The sequence below is a fragment of the Mobula birostris genome, chromosome 12 (genome assembly GCF_030028105.1).
Source record: "Mobula birostris isolate sMobBir1 chromosome 12, sMobBir1.hap1, whole genome shotgun sequence".
NCBI lineage: Eukaryota > Metazoa > Chordata > Chondrichthyes > Myliobatiformes > Myliobatidae > Mobula > Mobula birostris.
Genome location: NC_092381.1, coordinates 85,260,700 through 85,269,383, shown reverse-complemented (window position 1 = coordinate 85,269,383; position 8,684 = coordinate 85,260,700). Strand labels below are relative to the sequence as shown.

General features: G+C 42.2%; 1 long non-coding RNA gene across 1 annotated transcript; it reads left to right on the top strand.

Annotated features, from left to right (window-relative positions):
• Positions 1–4,008: 4,008 nt before the first annotated feature.
• LOC140206383 (uncharacterized) lies at positions 4,009–8,332 on the top strand. Its single transcript, XR_011888133.1, has 3 exons — positions 4,009–4,259; positions 4,351–4,426; positions 7,274–8,332. It is a non-coding gene; the product is annotated as an uncharacterized lncRNA (long non-coding RNA).
• The last annotated feature ends 352 nt before the right edge of the window (positions 8,333–8,684 follow it).

Here is an 8,684-nt window from a genome sequence, read left to right as displayed (position 1 = left end):
GAAAGTTGGAGGGGGAGGGGGAGATCCAAAATGATAGGAGAAGACAGGAGGGGGAGGGATGGAACCAAGAGCTGGACAGGTGATTGGCAAAAGGGGATATGAGAGGATCATGGGACAGGAGGTCCGAGAAGAAAGACAAGGGGGGGGACCCAGAGGATGGGCAAGAGGTATATTCAGAGGGACAGAGGGAGAAAAAGGAGAGTGAGAGAAGGAATGTGTGCATAAAAATAAGTAACAGATGGGGTACGAGGGGAAGGTGGGGCCTAGCGGAAGTTAGAGAAGTCGATGTTCATGCCATCAGGTTGGAGGCTACCCAGACGGGCTATAAGGTGTTGTTCCTTCAACCTGAGTGTGGCTTCATCTTTACAGTAGAGGAGGCCGTGGATAGACATGTCAGAATGGGAATGGGATGTGGAATTAAAATGTGTGGCCACTGGGAGATCCTGCTTTCTCTGGCGGACAGAGCGTAGATGTTCAGCAAAGCGGTCTCCCAGTCTGCGTCGGGTCTCACCAATATATAAAAGGCCACATCGGGAGCACCGGACGCAGTATATCACCCCAGTCGACTCACAGGTGAAGTGTTGCCTCACCTGGAAGGACTGTTTGAGGCCCTGAATGGTGGTAAGGGAGGAAGTATAAGGGCATGTTTAGCACTTGTTCCGCTTACACGGATAAGTGCCAGGAGGGAGATCAGTGGGGAGGGATGGGGGGGACGAATGGACAAGGGAGTTGTGTAGGGAGCGATTGCTGCGGAATGCAGAGAGGTGGGGAGGGAAAGATGTGCTTAGTGGTGGGATCCCGTTGGAGGTGGCGGAAGTTACGGAGAATAATATGTTGGACCCGGAGGCTGGTGGGGTGGTAGGTGAGGACCACGGGAACCCTATTCCTAGTGGAGTGGCGGGAGGGTGGAGTGAGAGCAGATGTACGTGAAATGGGGGAGATGCGTTTAAGAGCAGAGTTGATAGTGGAGGAAGGGAAGCCCCTTTCTTTAAAAAATGAAGACATCTCCCTCATCTGGATACAGTGCATGTGAAGTGGATGTTTCCTGTAGTTAGGGAGTCTAGGGCCAGAGGGCAGTGCCTCAGAAAGCAAGGATGTACATTTAGATAAGGGAAAGTTTCTTTATCCAGAGAGATGAATCTGTGGAATTCTTCTGCCACAGGCATATGTGCAAGCCAAGTCATTGGGTATATTTAAGGCAGAGGTTAGAGTCATACAGTCATAGAAAAGTCCAGCACAGAAACAGGCCCTTCAGCCCATCTAGCCTGTGTCATGTGATTTAAACAGCCCAGTCCCATCAACCTGCATCTGGGCCATAGCCCTACATACCCCTATTATCCATGTAACTATCAAAACTTCCCTTAAATGATGAATTCAAACTTATATGCACCACTGGCATTGCCATCTTGTTCCACTTTCTCAGAACCTTCTCACTGAAAAAGCTTCCCCTCATGTTCCCCTTAAACTTTTCACCTTTCACTGTTAACCCATGATCTCTAGTTCTAGTCCCACTGAACCTCAGTGGAAAAAGCCTACTTGTATTTACCTTAGCTATAACCCTCATAATTTGGTATATCTCAATCAAATCTCCCCTCAGTCTTCTATTTTCCAAGGAATAAAATCACAACCTATCAATCTTTCCTTATAACTCAGATCCTCCAGTCCCAGCAACATCCTTGTAAATTTTGTCCACTCTTTCAACCTTATTTACATCTTTCCTGTAAGTGGTTGAACAAAACTGCCCACAATACTCCAAATTAGGCCTCACCAATGTCTCATAAAACTTAAACATATCATCATATCTCCTGTATTCAATACTTTGATGTAGGAAGGTCAATGTGCCAAGAGATTTCTTTATGACCCTATCTATTAGCATCGTCACTTTCAATACATTATGGACTTGCATTCGTAGATCCCTTTCTTCTATTTTACTACCGAACTCCTTAGTGCTCTACTGTTCACTGTGTAAGATATACACAGGTTGGTCCTACAGACATGCAACACCTCACACTTGCCGGCATTAAATTCCATCTGCCATTTTCAGCCCATTTTTCCAGCTGGTCCAGATCCCACTGCAAGCTCTGATAGTCTTTCTCACTTTCCACTATACCCCCAAATTTGCTGATCCATATTCTCATTTCGATTGTTGATATGGATGACAAACAACAACAAACCTAGTGCCAAATCCCGCAGCACTCCACTAGTCAGAGGCCTCCAGTCAGAGTGGCAACCATTTACTACCACTCTCTGGCTTCACCCACAAAGCCAATGTCTAATCTAACGTACTACCTCATCTTGAATGCCAAGTGACTGAAACTTCCGGACCAACCACCCATGCGGGACCTTGTCAAATGCCTTATTAAAATCCATGTAGACAACGTCTGCTGCCTCAACTTTCCTGATGACTTTCTCAAGAAGAACTGTGGCATGGGTTAGACACAACCTACAATGTACAATGCCATGCTGATGATCTGTAATTAATCCATGTCTATCTAAATACTCATATATCCAGTCCAATAACTTTCCCACTACTGACGTGAGGCACAATGAAGTATAATTTACTGGTGTATTGTTTTTAGAGTCTGTCTTAAACAGAGCAACAACATTACCTATTCTCCAATCCTCCAGCACCTCACCTGTTGCTAAGGATGATTTAAATATCTCTGCTAGGGCCCCTACAGTTTCTGCACTTGCCTCCCACAGGGTCTAAGGGAACACCATGTCAGGCCCTGTGGATTTATTCACCCTAATTTGTCTTCAGATTGCAAACATCTCCTGCTCTGTAATCTGTATAGAGTCTATGATCTTGCTACTGCTTTGCCTCACGTCTATAGACTCTTTGTCCATCTCCCAAGCAAATATAGGTGCAAAAAATCCATTTAAAATCACCCTTATCTCTTTTGCCTCCATACATAGATTGTCAGTCTGATCTTTCAGAGGACCAACTTTGTCCCTTGCAATCATTTTTTTTAACACATCTGCAGAATCTGTAGAATCCCTTAGAATTCTCCTTCACCTTGTCTGGTAAGGCAACAATCTCTCATTGGAACTTCTATGCACCAATGAAGGACACCATCCTGAACACATTTGACAAGCTCTACATCTAGTGCTTTTACAGTATGGGAGTCTCAGTCAACACGTGAAAGTTAAAGTCACCTACTATAACAATCTTATGTTTCTTGCAACACTCCGCGATCTCTCCACTAATTTGGGTGATAGGTTTTTGATTAATCAGGGCGTCTAAAGTTATGGGGAGCAGGCTGGAGAACAAAGTTAAGAAGGATAATAAATCATGCATGATAGAGCTGGTGAAGCAGATCAATGGGCCGAATGGCCTAATTCGGCTCCTAGGTCTTAAAGTCTTATGGACCCTTTAAAACGGACAGTTCTCAGTATGACTGCGTTTGCACATTATGTCTTCTTTCGCCCTTCAGTTGTCAGTCTTTGTTCTATTCTGTTCTGTTTCGATTTTTCTGTAAATGCCAGCAAGAAAATGAATCTGAGGATAGTACATACTTAGATAACAAATTTAGTTTTAAATTTAGTTTTAAATTTGTACTTTGATTTTGCCAGAATACATTCATTCTCTCGAAGTGTCGCGCTATTCAGAGTGGCCACATCTACAACGAACCCTGATGCGGGGTCTCGATCTGAAATTTTAGCATAAAACTTTTGCCTCCGTGGATGCTGTTTGACTCGTTAGGTTTACATGTGAATGTAAGAGAGATGAAATGTGCGCTGCTTCGACAAGCAAATTGCTTTGAGGTTCAGTGCTAATTCTGCAAAATGTATGTTGCATTGCAGGTTCATTCCGATTGTTTTTGGAATATTGTTTCCATAAGGCATCGCTGTCCTTTACGCCTTCACAAGGTGGAATGTTGCCAAGTGAAACTCGTGGAATTTACTCAGTTTCACTGACTTGTTCAGAGGCGATCCGCGGCTTCCCGTAGCGTGGGATGTTCGATAAATCGGACCATACCAAAACAATTTGCATACTTGGTTCTGTCAGGATATATAAAACGGACTCCGGATACATAGCATCCAGCATCCATGAAGACACTGTTCTGCTGATGTTGCCTAACTGGGGGACTGTGGAAATGGCTACACCGCTGAATGAGAGCGAAGTGCTGCCGAGAGTTCGTGCGAACTATCTCAGGCCAGTGCTTGGTTGGCGTCTGTTGCTGATAGTATCTTCTGCCCAGGTTCTGGTTGCAAGCTGCCTTTCGTATTACATCCTCAAAGAACAACTGCTGAATCAGGTAGGTGCTAACTAGTGCACAGCCAGCAGCTCTAGCTCCGCGTGACAATAGTTATAATTGTTGAACAGGGCGTTCCTATTTATTTAAACAGGCTGCACATCCACAGAAACCTCCGGAGATCTCGCCAACACCGTGCGCTGAGAAGTGCGTTACTCGCTGGACACTTGGTAAGCTCGCACGTGCATTTCTGTATAGTTGTCCACGTCTGCCACTTTACTGCCGCCTTTCTCATCGCTTTTTCGTTCTGTTGCCAGAGGGTAACTATGGGAACGCAGGGCCAGAGTGATAATTTTCTAGCGTTTTCATAAGTGCAGCTTAGCAAAACAGGTACTGACGACTTCTATAAAGCCGTTTCCTTGCATGACACCGGGGACTTAACATGCTGTGAAGCGGTGTATGAGACTCAGTTGGATAAATATTTTAAAAGAGCCAGCAGAAGACGATAAGGCAAGCGCTTCGCTGTTGCACGTACCCCAGGAGCTCAGGGTCCGAGATCAGCGAATACTTAGCTGCCAAATGCAGATACTTGAATTCGTCAGAATTATAGAGCAGAATTTCCCGACAAGGTGGAGACATTCAAATAAACTAGCTACTTAAGGACACGAGGGACTGCAGATGCCGGGATCTGCAGGAACAAACTGCTGGAGGAAATAGATCAGACAACAGCTGTGAAGGGAAATGTTTCGGGTTGATGCCCTTTATCTGAACTGAAAGATAGAGAGGAGATAGACGTGCGAAAATGTGAAGGGGAAGTGTGGGGCAAGAGCTAGCAAGCGATAGGTAGCTATTTACTTTTATTTTTAACACTATAAAATATGATGTTTCTTCATGGCTAGTTAGGCTCCAAGCAGCTCGGCTGACTACATCTCTCGAGAGAGTCTCGTATCTTAATATTTCACACTGTGCAGCACCTTTCTGCACGGCTAACTATTCGGACTTGAACACCTGGTGAGCGAGGATCGTTCAGGTGTCCAAATTTCTGCAGTAAATCTGTTCTTAGGATATTACTGTAAACCTGCAGTGATTTTGAATTATTTCTGCCGCGGCTACTTTAGTTTGTTGGAGAGTGAGTGAGCCAAATGAACTACAGTACCAAACTGAAGTGTGTGTTCTCCCCATTTTGAGAATGCCCTTCTAAAACAGAGACTTATTGTCCGTCAAGAAGTATCCATGCAGACTAATGTTTTTCATAGGCTCTGCTTAACCTGTTACATTCTTACAGCTGAGGACTCTAGCAGTTTATTTGATTTGTTGAGGTTGTTACCATGGATGGAACTGTTTTTTTCTCAGAGGCAGTTTTTAAAACCACACGGGGATGTGGCAGTGCTTCGAGACAGATGTTGCTTACAATACATCGCACTTGTTGTGGCTAAGAAGGCGGGTCTATACACTTTAGTATCTGGTATGTGAATGGAATAAGTGATTATGAACGCGCCAATCCGTTAACAAAATTTCTCAGAAAACGATTTCACTAATCTCTGGTTTTCTCCTACAAGTTCCGACTGAACCTCAAATCACTGAAAAGGAAGTGTTGACATTGGGGTTTTCTCGCCATAAGAAATTGCTATTGAGGGATTCCTCGCGAGTACAAGCAGCGGAATCAAATGTGTGCGTTCGGAGCCGCCGACTGCTCGCTGGTTAGCACTGCCTAGCAAGAAGTATTCCAGTACTGCCAAGGTGATGGGGTGGGGGGGGGGCGCATGGAGGGGACAAAGGAGAGATACCGAAAGGGAAATGCAGCTGAGAGGTTGAGAGGGTAGGGAGAGACAAGAGAATTCGGAGGAAGGGGTAATAGTGGCTTTGAGAGCTAATAGTTTAATGGGATTCTCCCCTTCCTATGCTTCGGGAATGGCTGCGTCTGAACAGGTGTTTTATTGTATATCTTAAAATATGCTATATTCGTACAACACATAGAAGAAATAAAATTGACGTACGCCTTTCTCTTCGTCGGAACAAGTGCTTTATTTTCTATTTCAAAATATACTATATTCATAATAACAGAAAGAGGAAATAAAATCGGCAACAACTTTCTCTATATTCGTAGTATCTTTAGTTTATACTTTCTCTTACTATGCATTAAGGCCCAACAATGTCCCTTCCATTAAAAAAAAACGCACCGATGAAACAATTGCGAGACTTATAAAAAAGGGTTGCCATGGCAGGATCTAGACTATGCTTTCTCGCTATGGAATAAGGCTCCAGTGCCTCCCTCCGCACTTATTCCAACATCCTGACGCGATTCAGGATCTTCCTGAGTGATATTCCAGCAGTACTTGATGATCAGGCCATGTGCTATGATCAGGGGCCACAGCATTTTGTGCACAGGTACATTTTATAAGAGTTGCCTCGCAGCAAAAGAACAATTCTTGTAATAGTGGCAAAGATTTAACAACTACTTAATCCAAAACGTTCCAGCTTTCCACACGATATACTCCTTGAATAACTGTGAGTGAACAACAAAGTTCACGGATTACAACTTTTTGAACTATGTTCTGTTAGTCAAAATATGAATTGTACATGTTGATGGCATGGACACACGTAAAATATGACAGGAAATTACGCTGGTGTTAGAGTGAGGCAGAAAAGCAAACATCCAGACCACTTTCCTATAGGAAGGAAAAGTACAAAATGAATCATTTATTTCTGCAAGCTTTATTTGTATAAAGTATTTATTTTCTTACCTAGTTTCTAGTACAGGGGTTCCCATCCTGGGTTGATGGACCCCTTGCTCAATAGTATGGTCCATGGCATATAAAAAAGGTTGAGAGCCCCTGTTCTAGACTATGAGCTGAAGAGAGTTAAATGCCATGGAGTGTGATGTACTGCAGCTAAAAAAAAAATTCTTAATTTTGCAATCATTTTCTAGAAAGATTTCAATGTGCTGATAGGGATAAAGGAACATAGTAAGTGTAATCTAACACAATGTCAGCTGATTGAAATAAATAATGCTGTTAAATATTATTAAACTGCTGGTGATTTGACAATTTATATCAATGTCTTTTGCATTGAAACAGCACGCAGTACGAATCGAAGTCTTCAGGTTAATGAAACGAAACTTCCTTGGCAGACAACTGAAGGCTTGGTATTCACTGGAAAATGCACGGAGTACAAAAAGAATTCACTGGAAATAAAAAAATCTGGCTTCTACTATATCTTCTTTCAGGTGATGTTTACAGGAAGTCAAAATAAGGTGAAATTTGTCATGAACTTTAATGGTGAAGAAACAACGCCATATTTAGAGAAGGGGATAAATTCTACAGCCGTATACTTTGGGAGCACTTACAGACTTAGGAATGGAACAAAAGTTTCTGTCATATCAAATCCTGGGAACATTCGGTCTGGAGATTCAGAAACATTTATTGGACTATTTGAGCTATAAAATGGTGTTCATCTGTTTCAGACCATTATTAACTGCTGAACAATTCAATGAATGTAAGTATTGGCACTCAAACTATTCTCCAGTTGTATGGGGATACAGTGTTCAATACTGCAAAAGTTTATTCCACCATCCCCATGCCTTGCTAATTACATATTACCCAAACCCTTGTATTTTGAAAATTAATGTAAAAAGAAACTAAAACATTTTTATGGTATTTTTTAAAATAAATGTAAGTTGACTGTAAGTAATTTAAATGAGGAAATAACTGTGACTTTTGTAAATTATGGAGAGGAAACTGATTGAAATACTGTATGAGTAATTCACTTATATAAAGATTATTTCCTTATGGTGTTTCAGAGAAGGTGCATTTTAAAACAGAGTATCACTGAAGTGGTGGCGTTGTTAAGGAGATATGGTGTTGGAATTTACAGTGAAAGTTACAGAATTAACTGCATGATATAGGCCTGGTAGGTACAGCAGATGAAAGGGTTAAGGGTCACAGATAGCTGTCACTGAATTGTGACATTCTATGCATAGTCTGTCTTTTAATTCACAATAAGCATTCATTAGACCCTCATCTGACCAGACAGTATTTTGTTGTGGATATTCATATTATGTTTAAGTAATTGATAATAAACTTACTGAAATATATCTTGTACCCATGTCTGTACATATATTTTGTATGAAAAAGCTGCTGTGATCGCTATAACAGATTTGATGGGCACAGTAGTGTTATTAAAAAAAAATTCTGAAAGCCTTGTTCAAATTAAAGACAATAAATTTCAGAAACTTTAAAGCAAATAAGGAGTCTGGTGGATTAATTTATGAATGTCTCCACCAGCATGATGTTAGATGTTGCCCTCTTGAGGCAGCACTTGACAGAGGTGCTTTCGATAGTGGGAAGGGATGTGTCCATGCTGGGAAAGGGAAGGGACTCTGGCGTTCACTGAATGTGAGCGTTATGAGGATAATTGGTTTTGGCTCAATGTAATCTGAAGTAGAAGGCTCAGAAAGGGGAATTAAGATTAAGCTTCAAGGAACCATGG